General features: G+C 41.5%; 1 protein-coding gene across 2 annotated transcripts in view; it reads right to left on the reverse strand.

Moving 5' to 3' along the window:
• The window catches only part of RNF165 (ring finger protein 165), a 169,780-nt gene that overhangs the window by 24,741 nt on the left and 124,188 nt on the right, over positions 1–20,851 (reverse strand). The gene's annotated exons all lie outside the window — the stretch shown is intronic.

Consider the following 20,851-nt stretch of genomic DNA (forward strand, 5'->3'; position numbering starts at 1 on the left):
CCTAGGGTCACAGAGCTAATAAGTGTCTGAGGTCATATTTGAACTCGGATCATAAAGACTCCGGGTCCAGCCCTATCCACCACCTAAGCTAGCCCTTTGTATTTCATTATTGACATGCAAATAAAGTAGTTTCAAAGGTCCTCGAAAACATTTTCCCCACCCTTGAATAAGCTAACCGTCACCAAAGCAATTTTGTTGACCATATTCATTTGTTGAGTAAACCCTTCCTTCTAAGATATAAAGAAGCCCAGTCTCTTAGATAGATGAGAGAGAGAGAGAGAGCGAGAGAGAGAGCGAGAGAGAGAGAGCGAGAGAGAGAGCGAGAGAGCGAGAGCGAGCGAGAGAGCGAGAGAGAGAGCGAGAGAGAGAGCGAGAGAGAGAGCGAGAGAGAGAGCGAGAGAGAGAGCGAGAGAGAGAGAGTGAGAGAGAGAGCGAGAGAGCGAGAGCGAGAGCGAGAGAGAGAGAGAGAGAGAGAGAGAGAGAGAGAGAGAGAGAGAGAGAGAAGTTAAGCACATAGGTAAATATAGGTAGATTAGAGGGAGACAGAGAATATTTATTAAGCCTTATTTACCATTACTATGTGCCAGGCACTGTGCTAAGCCCTAGGTAGATAAATACAAGCAAAAAAAAAAAAAAAGACAGTCCCTGCCCCCCAAAGAGCTCATATTCTAATGGGGGAAGCCAATACATAAAGGGGAGCTAGAAGTGGGGAGAGGGGATATTAGGGTTAGGAGGCAGCATGGTTTGGATGGGAATGATGGCCAATAAATGACATGGAGGCATGGTTCCTAGCAAGATTAAGCAAAAGATCACCCATCAGAGCCCAGCATCATAAGAGGAAAATAGAAGGGGGTAGGAAGGACTAAAGGAGAGGGGCAAGATCAAAGGCAAAGAGTTTGAAAGAAAGGAACAAGCCCTGAAGGAATGGAGTAAGCACTTCAGCCCTTAACTGGTCTCCTCCATTAATTATTAGAGGCTCCCCTCTGCCTGTAAAAAAACATCCAAACTCTTTAAGACTAGCATGCAAGACCTCCACAGGCTGATTCCACCCCTGTGTTCCCAGCCTCCTCCTCCTCCTCCTCCTCCTCCTCCTCCTCCTCCTCCTCCTCCTCCTCCTCCTCCCCTGCCCACTTTGGCCAAGACACTGTAGTCACTGTGTACTGAAAACATTCGTTTTCATTTCTGCTGCCTCTTTGCCTTTGCTCATGCTATTTCCCCTGCCTGGTGCATCTTCCTCTATATCTGGATCTTGTTTATCCTTCAAGGTCAACCAAGTCTTACCTCTTCTGTGAAATTTTCTCTGATTACCCATAATGCCCTTTTCTTCTTCTGACCAACAGAACTCATTATCTATACCAAGTGCCAGATCCAGGGCAGGAGACTGAGGCTTCCCCCCTCTCCCCCCCCCACCCCAGCTCCAAACATGGAGGGCACTGACAACACTTATAATTTGGGAAGTATAAACAAGAGACTTATCACCTGGCTAGCTATCTCTCCACAGCAGCCACACCCCAAGTGAGCTCCTTTCCATCTCAGCCTTTCCTTATGCCCTAAACAGAAGAGCTCTCTCCAGCACAGTCTTCATGGCCATGCAGCTATGTATCCTACCCCCTTGCCCCTTCCCACAGAGCAGCACGACAAAGTTTCTTCCATCATAGAACTTTATTACAAGGGTGTGCTGACAAATGTTTAACAAGTGACTCTCTAAAAAAAAAAAAGTTATGTAAGACACACTTTTAAGTTTCATTTTCATTAACAATGTCTCTATCACTTTCCTAAGTCTAATCAAGAAAACAATAAACCAAACCCTGATTTGTACCATTTGCTGATTTCCAAGATGTAAATATTCACAATGAAAATTTAACAATTGGCTCTCTCGTAATAGGAGTTGGCTCTAGCACACCACTGTTTGCGTCCAGAAGTCCCAGGTCTTCCCCTTGCCCCAGCCCTGTCACATCTGGCAATGAATCGTGTACTTCCTGTCTTACTAGTAACTGAGTCTTCTCTGCCTGATTAGATCTGCAGGCTCCCTGAGGACTAGATCTTACTAACCTTCCTTGTACACCCCCATTCAAGACTGAAAATCTTCATAGATTTTTAGACTCTTAGGGCTATAAGCAAGAGCCAGCTCATGCCAGCTCTCTGGATGGTTAAGTTTTCAGTATGAGCATTTAACAACTCAGAAATCAGCAGGTACTATGAAAAGAGCTTGGTTAATTGTTTAGCTGATCATCCAGACTTAAGAAAGCAATATAGAAAATGTTAATAATTCAAATTAAATTTAGAAGTGGGTCATTTTGTTGTTGTTTGTTTGGATGGGGGGGGCGGAATTGGAGAGCTAATTGTTAAATGTTTACCTTCATATCCCTAGCTGGAGGGTACCTTAGAGATTATTTAGTCCAAACTTTTCATGTTACAGATGAGGAAACAGAGGCTCGGATGTTGTGATTTGCTTACATTAAAGCACCAGGGAGTGCCACCACTGAGATCCAAACTCAGATATTCTGACTCCAGATCCAGTGGGGGTATTTTTTTAAATTACTTTTTGATTAACAAGTGGATCAGTCAGCAGACTCATTCATTCTTTCATCGATGAACTAACTAATGGATTGATTGATTGATCTTCAAAGACAATAGAATCCTGCCTAGGTGGTTTGGTATTTCAACTCCAAATCACGGACTTGTCAGACAGAGAGCTGTCTCTTTCAGCACCAGTAGGACTTTTCCCATTTGGGAGAAACAACTGTTCCAATCTTGTGAAATCCTGCTGCTTGGATGGGAGCAAGCCCTTCAATGACTGAGACTTCAGGTTTCTATTGGAGTCCATCGCTGCTTATTAGAAACAATAATTATGAAACCTGCCCAGGCAGATGTCCGCTCTCCCTTTCTAAAGCTGGCAGCATTCAAATAGACATATTTAGAATTAAAGTTGACAGGATGGACAGTGAGAGACAGGAGGAGGGAATGCTTTGATTTTGCCTGCTAATATTTTGGGTACTTTCCCATTGCAAAGCACTTTCCCCATACATCTCTGTTCTCTTCTACCATCACCATTTGAGGAAAGAGGAGTCGGTCCAGGCAGTTCTCCTAATAAGAGAATAATAGGCTGGGCTGGAAAGGATCTTGGAGGTCATCAAACCCAAACCCTTCATTTTGCAGATGTACTTTCCCTAAGCTACATTTCCAGGCTACTTCTCTCTCTCTCTCTCTCTCTCTCTCTCTCTCTCTCTCTCTCTCTCTCTCTCTCTCTCTCTCTCTCTCTCTCTCTCACACACACACACACACACACACACACACACACACACACACACACGAGAGAGAGAGAGAGAGAGAGAGAGAGAGAGAGAGAGAGAGAGAGAGACTCTTCTCTAAGAGAGTAATGGGAAGAGTAAGGGGATGAGGGAATTTGTGACAGTGACAGCTTTCTATGATTCCCTCCCTCTATCCTCTGCTGGAACTCCTCCTATCAGATTTAGTCCCTTAGCTCCAGTTCCATTCCTCCGGAGCCATATTCTATATAACAATTAACTAGTGCTCATTGAAGTGTTACCCATTTGCAGGGGCATTTGGGCACTTCAAAATCCTAATAGAGAGGAAGAGAGAGAAGGTAGGGGAAGAGTGGAGGAGAAAGTGAGACAGGGAAAGAGGAAGGGATGGAGAGAGAGGGAGACAACAAAAAAGTAGGGAGGGAGAGGGAGATGGAGAGGAAGAGGGAGAGGGAGAGAATGGGGAGAGAGGGACACAGAGAGAGGAACAAGGGAGAAAAGGAGGGAGGGAGGGAGAAGGAGAGGGAGAGGGGGGTCTAGTAGCAGGCAGTTTAGTCAGGAGACTACTTGGAAAGTCCAGGTTGGGATATAGTCATCAAAAGTCCTCGGGCATGGGGCAGCTAGGTGGCGCAGTGGATAGAGCACTGGCCCTGGAGTCAGGAGTACCTGAGTTCAAATCCAGCCTCAGACACTTAACACTTACTAGCTGTGTGACCCTGGGCAAGTCACTTAACCCCAATTGCCTCACTAAAAAAAAAAAAAAAAAGTCCTCGGGCAGGATGGTGGCTAGAATAGGAAGGAGGGGACAGAAGTAAAAATTCTTTGTGATCCCAAGGAATGAAATTTTAAAAGCAGGCTTACAGATTTTGGGTGTGATACAACTGGTACCTTGTGAGACCTTGAAAAGTCCCCCTACTAAAAAGTCTCTCTCGGTAGCCTAGACCACTACCTGAAATTCTGTCCCAAATGCAAAAGCATTTTGGCAAGATCCTTTGAGTTAAGGCATTATCTCTCAAATAATCCTGTTAAAATACCTATATATACTCTGGGTGGTGGAATAAGTTAACATATTACCACAGATCAGCACCTTCCTGAGGGGTTGGAACAAAAATTTTGCATAAAACTTAGATGGAGGAGACAAAGGTAAGGAGCATGGCAGGATGGGGTGAAAGATGACCAGGGAAGGAGGAGAGAAGATGAGGGCACTAGGTATCTAGGGTAAAAAAAAGGTCACCAAAAGCAGAGAGTGAAGGGTAATTACATCATATTTCTTAGACTCTTAAATTGGGAGCAGATATCAAAGCCACCAATGAACCGTGAAGGCTGAGCATACATAAAGTGAGTTTAGTGTTTCAATCAAATAAAACTGATAAAATCAATGCGATGTAAATATACAGATCTTCACATGGTGACTGTATTGCACCATAGTGACCTATAGGTAAGTAGATCATATAAATGCCTGAAATTTGCAGTACTTTCATAAGCCAAATGAAGCATTTTTCATGTGATTAGCTGTGAGAACCACAGCAACTGCTTAAAAGCCCCTCTGAAAACTCCTCAGACTTATAACCCTGGGGGATTGAAAGGGCTAAGCCCCCTCTTTCATGCCATCTCTCCCCTGGGAATCAGTGACAATACCTCTGGTTCTCTTTCGGCCTTTCCGGTTCCAACTTCTCTTTTTCTTTTGTGGACTCTTCCTTATCTGAGAAATTTGAGTGTTGGACCAGGTGACCACTGTGGCCCTTTTCGACCCTTAATCTACCATGCTCTGACCTTCTTGATCTGTTCCCTTAAGTTAGACATCTCTAGTATTCTGTTCTTAGCCCTCTTCTCTTCTCTCTCTGAGCTCTTCTCCTTAGCATCTCAATTAGCACTGTCCTCCCATTGTATCCATGCATCTAAGATTTCTATATCCAGGCCCAAGTTCCAGGCCCACATTTCTAATTGTCTTTTGTTAAATTCAATAGGTCCAAAAGAGAACTTAGTATTTGTCCCCCTAAAATGGGCTCTGCTTCTTGGCTTCTTTATTTCGGCTAAAGGCACCAGCATTCATTCAGTCACCCAGACCCAATACTTCAGTGTTACCTTCTCCTTTAAATTTCCCATCCAATCTTTTAGCAAGACCTGTGGATTCTACCTCAGTCAAAATCTCATTCCTTTTGCCTACTTTCTGTTTACATGGCCAACATACACACACACACACACACACACACACACACACACACACACACCAGGATGGGGCTTCATTACAGGGCTTGTCAAAACAGCCTCCTAACAAATCTCTCCCCACTCTACTCTCTCAACCCTCTAATCCATCCTTCATTTCTTGTCTACGGATTAATAGTAGATGAATTTTCCTGCTGCATAGATCTAATAATGCCACTCACCCTCACCCCCAGCCACCTATTTTCTGACACTCTGCTAGGCACTAGGGAAGCAAAGAATGAAGGAAAATAAAAAGGAGGGGAGGTCCCTCACCTCCAGATTTTTCCATTTTAATCAGACCGATCTCATGCTATTCCCTACTGAGAGTCTTTCGTGTATTACGTTGCAGCCACTCTGGATTATTCATTCTCTCATACCTGTAAGAGGCCTTCTCCCTTTTGTGTCTATGCCAATAGGGTTTCTTATGCCTGCAATATCCTCCCCCAAATATGCTTTATGAAATCGTCCCCATCCTTTGAGACCTAGCTCAAATGCCCATTCCTCCAGGAATCTCAATCAAAAGTGAACTTTCCTTCCTTTTTCATCTCTGTTGTTGTTGTTGTTGTTGTTGTTGTTATTATGCAAACCTGGGATGTCATCCATGTAGGAAGCTTCTATTGGTAGAAATGCCCCTCATTAACATGTAATTTCTGGTCTTAGACAGTTGTCTGGTAAAAGGTTAAATAATAACAACCAGTATTTTTATAATGTTTTAAGGATTAAAAAGCACCTTATAGGCATTATCTCATTTGATCCCAACAACAGGTGGGTACTATTAGTATCCCCATTTTACAGATGAGGAAACTGAGACAGAGAGAAGGTAAATGGCTTATTCAGAGTCACACGGCTAGTGAATGTCTGAGGCAGGTTTATTTTTGTTGTTTTGTTTTTGTTTTTGTTTTTGTTTTGTTTTGTGGGGCAATGAGGGTTAAGTGACTCGCCCAGGGTCACACAGCTAGTAAGTATCAAGTGTCTAAGGTCAGATTTGAACTCAGGTCCTCATGAATCCAGGGTTGGTGCTTTATCCACTGTGCCACCTAGTTGCCCCCTGAGGCAGTATTTTAAGTCTGATCTTTCTGACTCCAAGTCCAGCCCTCAAACCACTATGTGATTTGAATGATCTATTCATGTCAGTTTTTCAAAGTGCTAGCCTTGCCTTCTCCTTCCATAGGCTAAGTTCAAATGTCACTTAAATAACACCTGGTCCACCCCAACTCCTTATTAAGACAAGGATGGTAAGTAATCATAGAATATTAGAACTAGAAAAGACTTTGGAGAACATCTGGTTCAATCCCCTTCACGGTACAAATAAGGAAAGCAAGTAACATGCCTAAGAGACTTCTCAGACCATCTAGTCAAATCCTCTCATATTACCAATAGGGAAATTCAGGCCCAGGAAAGGGAAGTGATTTGCCCAAGATCACATAATTAATTAGCATCACAATTAATAAACATCGGAAACAAGATCTGATGCCGGAAGCAGTCCTCCTTCCACTGAACCACACCAGGGCCAATCCCAATCCAGCTCCTTCATTTTACAGATGAGGAAACTGAGATCCATCAAGAAGTGAGTTACCCAAAGTCACTAGGATAACAGTGACAAAGCCTGAATTAAATTAGCCCGAGTCTTCTGTCTGGAGTGGGAGAGAGTAAGAGGAGCAGGAGCTGGAGCAGGATGAGAAAGAGGAGGAAGAGAGGAAAAAGAGGAAGAAAGAAGGAGGAGGGGGAAGAGAGGAAGAGAGAGGAGGAAGAAGAGAAAGGAGGAGGATAGCACTTTAAGGTTCATGAAGCATTTTACATCTTATCTCTCTGGTCTTTACAACAACCCTGTGAGTTATTTACTGATATCCCAAAACATCCTATCTTCAAAGTGGAGGCAAAAGGTAGGAATGGAAGTAATACTATAAAGAGGCTGACATTTGCCTTCAGAGTGCCCCACTCCCAGCCCCACAGTTCATGATGTAAGATAGCTCAGAAAAGACACTAAGCTAGATAGAAAAATCTTCATTTGAGTAATGAGGATCATGGAAATAAAGACTATTTACAAATCAGGTAATCACAAATCCATGGGATATTACTCTTGTACGACTTTAAAGACAATTCTTATAGATTTCTTTACACATCTGAGGTAAAACAATGGTCTACTTCTGCCATTTCTCCACTCACCTGACACTTTCACCCCCATTCCCAAGTTTATCTGACCTCCCCAAGCTTCCGTTTTTATGTCTCCTTTTCCACCAAACTACATAGGACCTCCAGAAGTCAAGAGCCAGCCTGCTCTCTTTCCCTCTATCAAAAACTGCCTTTAAATTCTTTGTTTACACACAGCTTGTCAAGGACTAAGACCAACTCATACTGTATCCCTCCTGGGGATATTTATATTTTCACAAGGATCACAGCTATAGAATTAAGCTAAAGGCATGAAGTTGTCATGGTAGAATTTTGGGCATCTACCAGTTGGTAGGGAAAGATGGAACTTCAGAGTCTTGTCATTGTTTAGTCATTTTAGTCATGTGTGACTCTTTATGACCCCATTTGAGGTTGTCTTGGCAAAGATATAGACCCCTAAAATCACCCTAGCTATATGGTCACTTCCTCTGCCTGAGGAAAAGATAGCTTTGTTTTATGCAAACACTGAGCTCAAGAGTGCTGGGAGTCTTCTACCTCCATAGAGACTCCAAAGATGGTTCTCTCTCAGGACAATATCCTACCATGTTCTTTCAAAGCACTCAAGAAGCAAGGTAGATCAGGTGAGACACAGAATCAGAAAACTGTAGGGACCACAGTCACACGTAGTCCAACCCACACCTAAAAAGAAATCCCAACAACAATGTACTCAACAAATGATCTACTAAGGAAACTATTTCCTTCCAAGCAAATCTAAAACACTTTTTGATAGCTCTGATCATTAGGAAATTATTCCTGATATCATTCCTAAATGTGCCTCTTTGTAATTTCTAACTACATTTCCCTCAGAGGCCAAACGGATAAGTCTAATTTCTTTTCCTTGTAAGGGACCTTAAGATATTTGAAGACATGTCTTCCAAGAATCTTCTCTTCTCCAGGCTAAATATTCCTAGTTCCTTCAAATGATTTTCATAAATCTTGGATGCAAGGCCCCCACCATCCTTGTCGCCACTCTCTGGATCCTCACCAGTCCATCAATATTCATCAATAACCTTTCTAAACTGCAATGCTCAGAACTGAATATGGTACTCAAGAGATGACCTGATCAGGCAAGAATCCAGAGGGACCAATTGTCTCATTCCTGGAAGCTGTTCCAATGTATCCCAAAATCACCTTGGGGTTTTTTGAACACATCACACACATCTATTGAGCTTGCAATCCACTAAATCCCCTAAATTTTTATTAGATAGATGGCTGCTTAACCTTACTTCTCTATCCTCAACTTGTAAGGTTGATTTTTTGAACCTGAGTCTCTATACCTATTTTCCTAGACCTTTTTGTAACTTTGGATCACTCTCCCTTCCTCAATACTCTCTTTTCTCTAGATTGTCTAGGACAGCACTCTCTCCTGGTTCTCCTACCTATCCGACTGCTCCTTCTCTGCCTCCCTCACTGGGTCCTCCTCCAGATCATGCCCTTAACCATAAGTGTCCGTTAGGGTTTGCTCCGGGACCCTCCTCTCTTCTCCCCCTATACTGCTTCACTTAGTGATCTCATCAGCCCCATGGATTTAATTACCATCTCTATACTAATGATTCTCAAATCCACCTATCCTGTCCCAATCTCCCTGCTGACCTCCAATCTTACCTATCCAACTGCCTTTCACACATCTCACAATAGATGTCCAGTAGACATCTTAAACTAATTATGTCTAAAACAGAAATCATTATCCAATGTTAAAAAAAAAAAAACGTCAACCAATACAGAGACTTGAGACACTCTACTGGAAACCGCCCTCCAAGTTGGCACGGAGCCTATGGTAGGTACCCTTTCCTCCATCATAGAGAGGCATTTTAGAAGTCTTTCCAACAGTGCTGACCTTAGGGGTGGGTCCAAAGTGCATAGAGCACGTGATTTGGGGAGTGTTGGAATACAACTTCCCTCACTGATGCCTGAAATACTGTTATTACTTTGGATTAAATGCATCAGCTTCCTGTACATCTTTTCTGATACAGATACCTCTGGGAAGAGGAAATACATTAAGTCTTTAATATCTCAGTCTGAGTGAGTTTTCCTGCCTGACTAGACAGACGGGGCAGCTCAGAAAATAGCGGGTATCTGGGGTTGGGGGAGGGGGAGCAAGGAGAAAAGGGAGTGGAAAGAGTCTATTTGTTGCCAAAGATAAATTTCATAGACTTCACTATTTTGCCAATGGAAGGAGAGTGGGTTATCACCCAAATTTGAGAATGTCCTGTAAATAACAGCCAGGGGGCAGAGCCTCAGGGTGTGAGTGATCCTAAGCAGATGGGGAAGCCACAGGTGGAAAATCTCAACGCAGACCCAAAAGGAAGATGCTAAAAATGGGCCCCTGTGTCCCATACAAATGGGATATCATTGGCACAGCTGGCCTATTCAAACATTGTAGCAGACACAGCTGGCAGCTGCGGGCAACAGATGGGGAAAGGGGGAGAAGAGAAAGAGGGATGACCTAGATTCTTCTTGTATGACTGGATACAAAGTTCATTTGGTCATATGGCAAGTATGAGATACAGCCTGATTGTCACGGGGGGGGGGGGGGGGGGGAGAGAAGGGGGGGGCCGGAGGAGGAGAGCATAGAGTCTAGAGTCAAAAGACCTGAGTTCAAATCTCAGCTCTAGCATTTACTACCTGCATGATCTTGAATGAATGCTTTGATTGGCTTTAATTTCTCTATGTCCCAGTTTTAACATCTGTAAAATGAGAGGGTCTAGATAAAATGCTCTTTAAGATCCCTTCCAACTTTAAATCTATTCTAGGGAAATGAACCAGGTACTATAGGAATTAAGATGGCTCAAGTTCTCAAGAAGAGGAAGAAAGGGAATTCAATAAGTTAAGGAGTGGTGAGCTTGACTCTCTCCAAAAGACTTTATCTCTCATACACACACACACACACACACACACACACACACACACACACACACACACACACGTACAAGCTCTCCAGCATGTTTGGCAAACACTTTATGGAGAATTTGGGGAAAACATGGACAAGGATTATCTAGAATGAGAAGATGTGGAGAGCTTACAATGCATATTGTCACAGACTGAGTACCCACACCTATGAAATAGTAACTTGTTAGATTCAGCCCTTCATTCTAACTAGATGAGGTGAAAGCAGGGACTAACTCTGATGCTAGCTATTGATCTCTCCTGCTTTTCTATAATCTATACATTTGACATATGTACTATCCATATATTGTTACCCAAATCATAGCTGCAAGTGTCAAGCAGAAGGAGACGAAAGACAGAGCCTTGTGGGGGAAGGCCCCCAGAGAGCCCCCTCAGAGTGGAAATAGATCTATTTGTAACTTCTCTTTGAATATGGTAGTTTGTCATTAAACCAGCCGTAAGTTCATATCTCTCCATTTTATTTACAAGGATGTCATGAGGGACTTTGCCAAACAACCCACTGAAACCCAGGCAGAGTATGTACATAGTATTTCTCTGATCTACCTGTTTAATAACACTTTTAAATAGAACATGAGGCTAGTCAAGCATGACTTTTCAAATATAACAAGTTTGTCTCCCAGTGATCACCCCTTCTAAGTGCTCACAAATCGTCCCCTAGATATTCTATAGAATTTTACTAGGAGTAAATATCAAACTCACCCCTCTATGGCTTATAGAATCTACTCCATTTCTAAATCAATTGTATTTTTTCCTTTCTCCATGATATTTTACAGATGATTGAAAATAATCAGCAATTATTTGAGTAATTATGGTAGGCAAAATGGCACAGCCATTGGAGGTAAATCACTTCATTTTTCTGGATCTCAGTTGCCACATCTGTAAAATGGGGTGATTGAATTCAATGACCTCTGAGCTAAAACTTTGATTTAATATCTTAAATTGTTTGTTTTTTGTGGTTTTTTTCTAGCACCCTGGTATTAATTCATCTGAACCTAGAGATTTAACTGCACTGAGGGTAGCTAGATACTCTCTTAATAGCTCACTTATCAGAGGTTCAATCTTTGTTTTATCCTTTTCACTCTGATAGAGAAGACATGCAAAATATGTTTATCTGGATTGACTATTAATAGAGGACCAGAATTCAAGTCTATCTTGAACAACCAAACATTCTTTGCATCAATTGACCACGTGCCTGATTCTTTTTGTTGTTGTTGTTTTGGGTTTGTTTTTTTTGTTTTTTTTTTTTTTTTGTGGGGCAATGAGGGTTAAGTGACTTGCCCAGGGTCACACAGCTAGTAAGTGTCAAGTGTCTGAGGCCAGATTTGAACTCAGGTACTCCTGACTCCAGGGCCGGTGCTCTATCCACTGTACCACCTAGCTGCCCCCTGACTCTTCTTAACATTATTCTACTATTGGATAATAGAATTTAGATCGGGAAGGGACCTCAGAGACCACAGAATTCACTTCTTTGCTCTCCTTAGTGGTCTCTCCCACACATTTTTTTAAAGTCCCTTTTCTTATCATTTACATTTTTTCACCTTTTGGTTCCTTCTGAGTTTTAATCTTCCTAATGCTATTCTTATAGGGCTCTACCATACTTTTGTACTACCCTTTTGGTATGTGCCTCTGTTTCTATTGTTTGTGTCTATACTTTAAAAATTGGAGTTCCTTGGAGAGCTCCCTATGCAGATGCACCAACTGAAGAAGAGGTATTGAGGTATTGTCCTTCACAGCAAAAGAAAAGGAAACAGGTTTTCCTGTCCTGCAAGGTTCTTGGTCATTGTTGGCAAGATTCTTGGAGAATCCTCTTTAATCAGCTGAGCCTTTCACCTAGAAGACAGTCATCTGCCCAAGACCCAGTGTGGCTTCCAAAAGGAATGGTTGATATGCTGTTTGCTGCTCAACAACTCCAAAGAAATGTCAAGAGAAGAACAGAAGTCTGTACACAATGTTCGTTGACCTGACCAAGGCCTTTGCTGGTTGTGAGGGTTTGTTGGAAGATCATGGTGAAATCTGGTTGCCCAAAGGAGTTCCTCAGTATTGTAAGGGAGTTTTATGATGCCATAAGGGCTCTGGATGAATGATTATTTTCTCACTCTTTCCCAATCGCCAATGGAACGAAGCAGGGCTCTGCGCTTGCTCCCTTGCTTTTTAGCATGATGTTTTCCACATTATTGTGGAGGACAGAAATGGTATCAAGGCCAGCAACTTCACTGAAGGTAAATTATTTAACTTGAAAAGGCTATACACCAAGACCAAAGTGGAGGGAGAGCTGACTTTTTGTTCACAAGTGATTGTATACTTAATGCAGTCTCTCAGGCTGAGATACAACAGGGTATGGATTGATTCTCTGCTACTTGTGCTGATGATCAACACCAAGAAAACAGAGGTCCTCCACCAGCCAGCACCACACCATCCAAACATGGAACCATTGGTTAGGGCAAATGGAAAGATTTTGAATGCCATGGAAAAGTTCACTTACTTTGGCAGTATACTTTTTAGGGATATCCACATAGATGAGGAGGTTGGCACATGCATTGTCAGAGCTAGCTCAGTGTTTGCAAAGCTCCAAAGGAAAAAATGAGAGAGAAGAGGCATCAGGATGCCTACCACACTGAAGTTCTCCAGTGCCATTGTGCTGACTTTACTGTTGTATGTCTATGAAACCTGGACAGTTTACCAGCACCTTGCCAGAAAACTGAACAGCTTCTACTTGAATTATCTTAGGAAGATTCTGAAGATCATCTGGCAAGACAAGGTACCAGATACTGCAGTCTTTTCTTCAGCTGAACTGCCAAGCATTCAAATTCTATTGCAGAAAACACAACTCTGATGGGCCAGCCCCATATCCTGAATACCAAATTCATGCTTACCTAAAAAACTATCTTATGAGAATTGGTACAAGGGAAGTGCTCACACAGTGGTCAGAAGAAGCAGTACAAGGACACTCTCAAGGTCTCTCTGAAGAACTTTAGCATCCATTGTGAGGCATGGGAGAAGCTGACATATGACCACCCAGTGTAGTGTACCCACAAAGAATGCATTGTACTTCTTAAGCAAAGCAGAATCACAGTAGTACAAAGAAATTATGAGCTGTACAAATCCAGAGACATCTCCATCCCAAATATTCTAACAGGCTATTTGTGCCCAACCTGTTGTAGAACCTTCCAAACTCATGTTGGACTGATCAGCCACTATATCCTGACCCCCAATATCATGACATCATTGATCCTCTTCAAAAACAAAGGATGAACAAACAACATGCATGTGCATCAGCCTCTTTAGATGTCTTTCCCTTTTCTTCTCCATTTTCCCCAGAATTATTTCAGATGATGGCACCAGAATTTTGCTCTTCAGATCTTTCATGTCTCTTGAGCCATCATCCATTTTAGAGTCTAAGGCTGTGGGGTTTTTTTAAAACATGAATTATTTGAAAGCTTATCCTTTCAAGTCCACGGTAGATTCACTAAACTATGCCTAGTATTCTCCTTTTTGGATATCACAAACTCTAAGATGACAGGGTCATCATCCCCAAAGATTCCTTTCATTTCTAATTCACCTTTAGTTGTTCTGAATCAGGTCCAGAGAAGAAGATGCTCTTATCATTTCCTCTACTTTCTGAAAGATGGAATTATCAGCAAGGCAAATACAGAAGTTATCAGATGCTCTGCTTCTAATGAAAAGTACCTCTCCTCCAGCAAATGTCTGAATAATTAAAGTTCCCCAAGACAGATACAGCTTTCACCCATTTTCATATTTGCTATCTGTATCAGAAACTTGCCATCTATTTCTTCCATCTAGTCAGGTGGTCTGTAGTATATCCCTCAAAAATTATCACTTCTAATTTTTCTCAAGTTTGTGGATTTTTACACATTTATTTTATTACCTCCAAATTTAACATCATCTTTTATGTTTTGTTTTCTAATTCCTTGGCATGTATTACTCTAGTCTCCCCAGTGACACTTTAAGCTCTGGTGGAGCAGGACCCTTATCTCTCCCTTTTTTGTTTTCCCAAAGTGCCTAGTAAAGGGCTAAACACATACTAAATTCTTAATACCTTTTTGTAAAAATGAATGAGACATTAACTTAATACATAAAGCAACTACTAATTGTCAAGGTCCTCTAGTTCCAACTAGTGACAGAATCATCCCAAATCCTCATCTACTTTCATCCTGCATGGAGAGACCATAACATCTTAATATAGAAAAAGGACAGCATCCTTTAGCATATAGAGTGCTAGAGTTGGAGTCAGGAAGACCTATGTTTGAACCCTACCTCAGACTCTTACTTGCTATGTGACCCTGAATAAATCACTTGATCTCTTTGAATGTCAGCATCCTCATCTATAAAATTAGGATAGAAATAGCACCAATCTTAAAAGTAAGGTTGTTTCAAGGATCAAATGAGATAATAGTCAACAAGTCAACAAGTATTTATTAAATGCCTGCTATGTCCCAGGCACTGTGCTAAGTGCTGGAGATGCAAAGAAAAACAAAAGACAGTCCCTTCCCTCATGAAGCTCACAGTGTAACGGGAGAGACAACGTACAACCAACTATATAGAAGCAAGATACGTAAAATGAGATAATAGTAAGATAATTAATAATAGTAAAATACATGAAAGGTAAATTGGACATAATCAAAAGAAGGAAGGCACAAGTAAAATACTCTGCAAGTGTCAAAGCATTATATAAATATATAATATAATATCTTATATATAATTAATATAATAATATATATAATAATATATAATATATAAATATGTCTTCTCCTACTAATGCAACTTATTCTTTATTTTCCATGCTTAGGGTAAGCTCATAAGCAAAGCTAGGCCTAGGTATAGACAAAGAAGTCAATTATATAGGGCACAGCATGACATACTTTTTAATATTGCTTTATACAAATGCACATACTTTAATGCCAGAAAATTATGCTTTCCATGTTATAAAGGCCTTCATGTTTGTAATGCCAAGTCCAAGGTTACCGTGAAAGCTCAAAACCTCTAGAAGGGGTCCCATTTTCAAACTTTTCTGAGGTCAGCCAAAGCCTGACCTGGTTCTTCTCATCTATATCAGAAATGGGTCAGGGGCAGCTAAATGGCGCAGTAGATAGAGCACTGGCCTTGGATTTAGAAGGATCTGAGTTCAAATCTGGCCTCAGATACTTAACACTTACTAGCTGTGTGATCCTAGGCAAGTCACTTAACCCCAATTGCCTCACCAAAAAAAAAAAAAAGAAGAAGAAGAAATGGGTCATTGAGGGGGCAGCTAGGTGGTGCAGGGGATAGAGCACTGGCCCTGGAGTCAGGAGGACCTGAGTTCAAATCTGGCCTCAGATACTTAACACTTACTAGCTGTGTGACCCTGGGCAAGTCACTTAACCCCAACTGCCTCACCAAAAAAACCCCAAAACAAACAAAAAAATGGGTAATTGTGATCCATAGATAAGACGAAATCTCCAATGGTGTTCACTTCCCCACCTCCAGACTTTTTTCCAGATGTGCTGATAATCCACTAATTTTTTATTTTGTATTCTCAGTGCATCTACGGTACCTGGCATATAGTAGGTGCTTAACAAAAACTTGTTGAGGGTTTTATTGGATAGATTTTCATTTTTGTCACTTTAATGGAAATAATAATTACTGACATTTAGAGAACATTTTAATATTTGTTAAGTGTTTTCTACCCATTACCTTACTTAAGAGTCACAGCAACTCTGTAATGGTGAATACATTATAGGTGTCACTCTCCTTGTTTTACAAATGAGGAAAGTGAAGCTCAGCAAGGTTAAGTGACTAGTCCAGGGGCACATGGTTAGTAAATGTCAGAGGCCAGATCTGAACTCTCATCTTCCTGATTCCAAGTGAAATGATTTGCCCCAGGGTCCCGTGGGTAGTGGGTGAGGTGGGAATTTAAACTCAGGTCCTCCAACTTGGGAGCCAGTGCTTGTTCTACTCTGGCTTCTCCTTGACTGTGTCAACTTAATATGTAGCAGAACAATTCATAAAATTAACAACATTGTAATAATAAACACCTTTAAAAACTAAAAGAACTATGATCAGTATAATGACTATTCATTGACCTCAAGACCAAAGATGACACATGCTATCCATGGCAGAGATATGATGGATTTAGAGTGTAGAATGAGAACCATGTTGTATGCAATCACTGAGAGAACTGGTTTTGCTTAACGATATTTATGTTAACGAGAGATTTTTCTTTTTTTTAGATTTCTATTCATTTTTTTAGTGGGGTAGGGTGCTACAGATATGAAATGTTCCATGTTCTTTTAGATGAGGTCACTATCTTTTTAGTTCTACTGAATTATTTTACTTTGTTATGAAGTGGGAATAATCTGTAAATATTTATAATGTAAAAAACACTTTTTAAAATTAAAATAAGCAAGAAAAAGGGAGCAAAGTACCAGCAGCAGAAAGCAGAAAGAAGAGGAGCCTAGCCCAAACTACTCAACTTCTAGAACAGTTGGAACTCCAATAAATTACTTTTAGTTTCCCTGAGTTCCTGAATTTCCCCCACCTTTTCCATTCAGAATTAATCTTTAGAAATATTAAAAGGCAACAAATTTGGGTGTTGCTTTTTCCAATCTTCCCTTTCCCCTCTTCCCTTTTCCCTCTCCTCCTACTTTTCCATGATACCCCTCTTAGGCTCCAGGTGCCCAGTATCTGCCATCATGCTCTCTCAAGCCAGAAAATACAATCAAATTCATGAAACATGTCTAATGCCTTTTGTAAACAAGTTACTATCCTGGGGCCAGGGCTCCTGATGGATGAGAGTTCTCTATATCTAGCCCAACCCAAATGCACCATGGCTTCTCTCCAGCCATCAGGCCACAAGCACCCTTCATACACACATATCCTTCCCCTCCTTTCCACCCCTAGCTTTGGGAACAGTATTCAAATAAGTATTACTACTTCTGAAATAGACATGTCAATCAATGACCCTGTGACTCTACTTGCCATCTCTGTGAATTTCCAGAATTCATTCATTCTTACCTTTGTGTTCTTACACAAATCACTTATCTTCTCTTGGCCTTATTTTCCCCCATCCTTTAAATAAGGGAAATTGGGTTAGATGAATTCTAAAGGTTAATTCCCATTTTACATCTTTGTCTTCTGTTCAATGAGATTGTTGGACAAGATAACCTCTGAGGTCCATTTCACCTCTAAGTTTCCAACTATATAATTATCCTTACAGAGCTTTCCGGGATAGTAGGTGAGATAAGACTCATACTTATACAAACAGATGTGATAAAGTGTCCGAGAGGTATGAACAAAGCGTTGGGCCCGTGCCTAGGAAGCAGAGAACATTTACAACAGAGGGACCAGGGGAAGGCTTTTTGGAAGGGGTGATATCTGAGCTGGGCCTTGTGGAATAGGTAGCTTTTTAAAAAAGAAGAATTCAGGGGTTGGGACGGGAAGGGGAAACCATTCTAGCCTTGGAGGAAAAATCAGAGCCAAGGTATGGAGAAAAGTGAGAGGGACGGTTATTCCAGTTTGACTGAAGTATAAGATGTAAGGAGGGAAGTAATGTAAGGGAACCAAGACTCAATCTCAAGAAACGAGCTGATAAACTCATCTTTACTGGAGTATCAATGACTAATAAAATCAAGCACAGTGCCCTCCCCCAGAGATATAGGAGTTTAATAGAAATCATGGTCTTCAGTTAACTTGAAAAGGCATTTTTTGTTGATACTCAGTGCAAGTAGAGGGTATTTGGGAAGAAGTGGGGCAGACACTTTGGAATATTCCTAGTGCCTCTGAAACCCCCCCAAAAAAAACAGTTAGAGCTTCATCTCCTTTGCGTTTTTCTCTCTCTGTTTTCACCTTTTACCCATCTATCCCTACACTGTCTGGAGCCTCTTCCCTTTCATATTCAATACTCTGGCAGTGGTGTTTACCAAGCAGTAATTATTCAGCCCACAGCCCATGAATAAGAAAGAAGCCACACTAAGATTTCTTAGAGCCCCAGCAGGGTTTCTCGATTAGATTAGGACCCCAGGTCTCACACATGCTTTCCTGCTGCCTTCCTGAGGCTGGGATATAAGCTGATGATTTCCATTTAAAATGCTGTGGCAGCATAAAAGGGAAATGTTTAGTAGGGAAAATTGGCCCCCAACCAAATAAACGATCCCTCATTCTCGTATATCAGACCTTTCCACCCACCATACTTTCCCTGCTTTACTAAGCTAAGGTGGGAGCCACTGAGTATCATGAGAAATTTGACTAGTAGGCACTGAGTGAACAGTTCTCTCTTCCCCATGCTCCCCATTTCCCCCAGTGTTGGAAGAAAAAGAGGAAATAGCCCATATGATAGAATTGAAGCTGCAAAGACTCTTCGAGGTGATCAAATCCCTCCCTTTACAGATAAGGAAGATGAGGCACAGAGAGACTTGCACAGAATCACATAGCTAGTAAGTAGCTGAGATGGGATTGGAGTCCAGCTCTTGGCTACCTGTGCAATTCCATATCCACTATGCTGTGCTGCCCACCAACCCATTTCCCTCTAATACAGCCCTGAGCTTCCTGCAAATTGACCTGGCTTTCTCAGCTAGAACTGCCCAACTCTTTTTCTGGTTTACCTGGCCAACAAATCAAATTGATTAGCCTTTATTAAACACCTGCTCTGTGCCCAACCCTGTGAAGGATATGAGAAAAAATGACTTAGTCCCTGTCCTCCAGGTCTAATTGGGGGGTGGGGGAGGTATACAGAAGGATATAAATACATTACTCAATTAGACATTGATATGCTCCATTATCCTGAGATGCACAGATCTAGGGGCAGCTAGGTGGTTCAGTGGGTAAAGTTCCAGTCCTGGAGTCAGAAAGAGCTGAATTCAAAACTGCCTCAGACACTTACTAGGTGTATGACCTTGGGCAAATCACCAAACCCTGTTTGCCTCAGTTTCCTCATCTATAAAATGAGCCGGAGAGGGAAATGGCAAACCTCTCCAATATCTTTGCCAAGAAAACCCCAAATGGGTCATGAAGAGTCAGTCGAAACTGAAATAACTCAACAACAACAACAACAACAACAACAACATCTGAGATGCAGGTCACAACCCATCCATGCTTCCCATTGTACATGATTCTCTCAACTTCCATTCAAGTCCTCCGATAAATTCTCTACTGGGCTTCTACCTAGGGAGTGAGAAACCTTTTTTCTAGACCTCCCAACATCGTGGGGATACTAGTGGAGCATGTGAGCTATTCATTCATCATCTCTCCCTCTCACCACACAACCAGTCCACCTTTTCTTTCATTTATAGCTACTTTTCTTGTGCAGTTCTCAAGAGATTATAATCCATTTCATATCCTCCATGTCTTTCTTCATTACCCTCTAGTCCAGATGCAAACATGCTGCCACAACCCTCCCAAATGCCAGATGAATGTAACTGGGAAGTATCTGACAAAATAAATAACAATACAATATAGATAATATAAATCTGTGACATGTTCAGGTTCACACAAACAAGATAAATGTTTAACACTGGCTCTCCAAAAAGGCACACCACCACCTTTATATTTAATGAATTACTAACATTTTCTCCATTATTTTCTTTTTGCTAAACAACCAATAAAACAAGACATCAAACCCTGCTTTGTAACATTTGCTGATTTGTGAGGTGTAAGTGCTCACACTGAAAATTTAGCAATCTTCTCCTGATTCCATCCAGCGCCAAAACTCCACTGAGAGTTGCAGAGGTACTAAGTATCTGAAGTGAGATTTGAACCCAAGTCTTCATGATCTTGGTTCTAGTGTCCTATCCACTATGTGACACATTTAATAAATTTTTGGAGCTAGGGTTTGACGTCCAGTCTCCTGACTCCTCATCATTTATGCTGCCCTCTGGCCACCCAGCTCTCCCCTACTTCAATCCCGCCCCCAGGAACTGACCTACCAATGTGGCATCCCATCCTCTGAAATAATTGCTTTTTCTATCCCACCCCCACTACTACTTAAAACTCCACTCCTTCAATGCGAGGATTTTAGAAGGATGTTAGGAAGAAAGCCACATGATAAACAGCTTTACACCAAAGTGTGAAGAAGGCTTAGCAGACTTCTTAAACCTGGTAGTCTGTGTACCAGGAGAGTTGAAAAGAGCTTATATAGTAGAGAAATCATTAGATTGGTGGTTGTTGTTGAATTATTTCAGTCATATCATACTCTTCCTGACTGCTTTTGGGGTTTTCTTGGCAAAGATACTGAAGTGGTTTGCCATTTCCTTTTCCGGCTCATTTTATAGATGAGAGTTAAGTGGGTTAAACAAACATGGTTAAGTGACTTG

The sequence above is a fragment of the Dromiciops gliroides genome, chromosome 1, assembly GCF_019393635.1.
Source record: "Dromiciops gliroides isolate mDroGli1 chromosome 1, mDroGli1.pri, whole genome shotgun sequence".
In the NCBI taxonomy this organism is placed as follows: domain Eukaryota; kingdom Metazoa; phylum Chordata; class Mammalia; order Microbiotheria; family Microbiotheriidae; genus Dromiciops; species Dromiciops gliroides.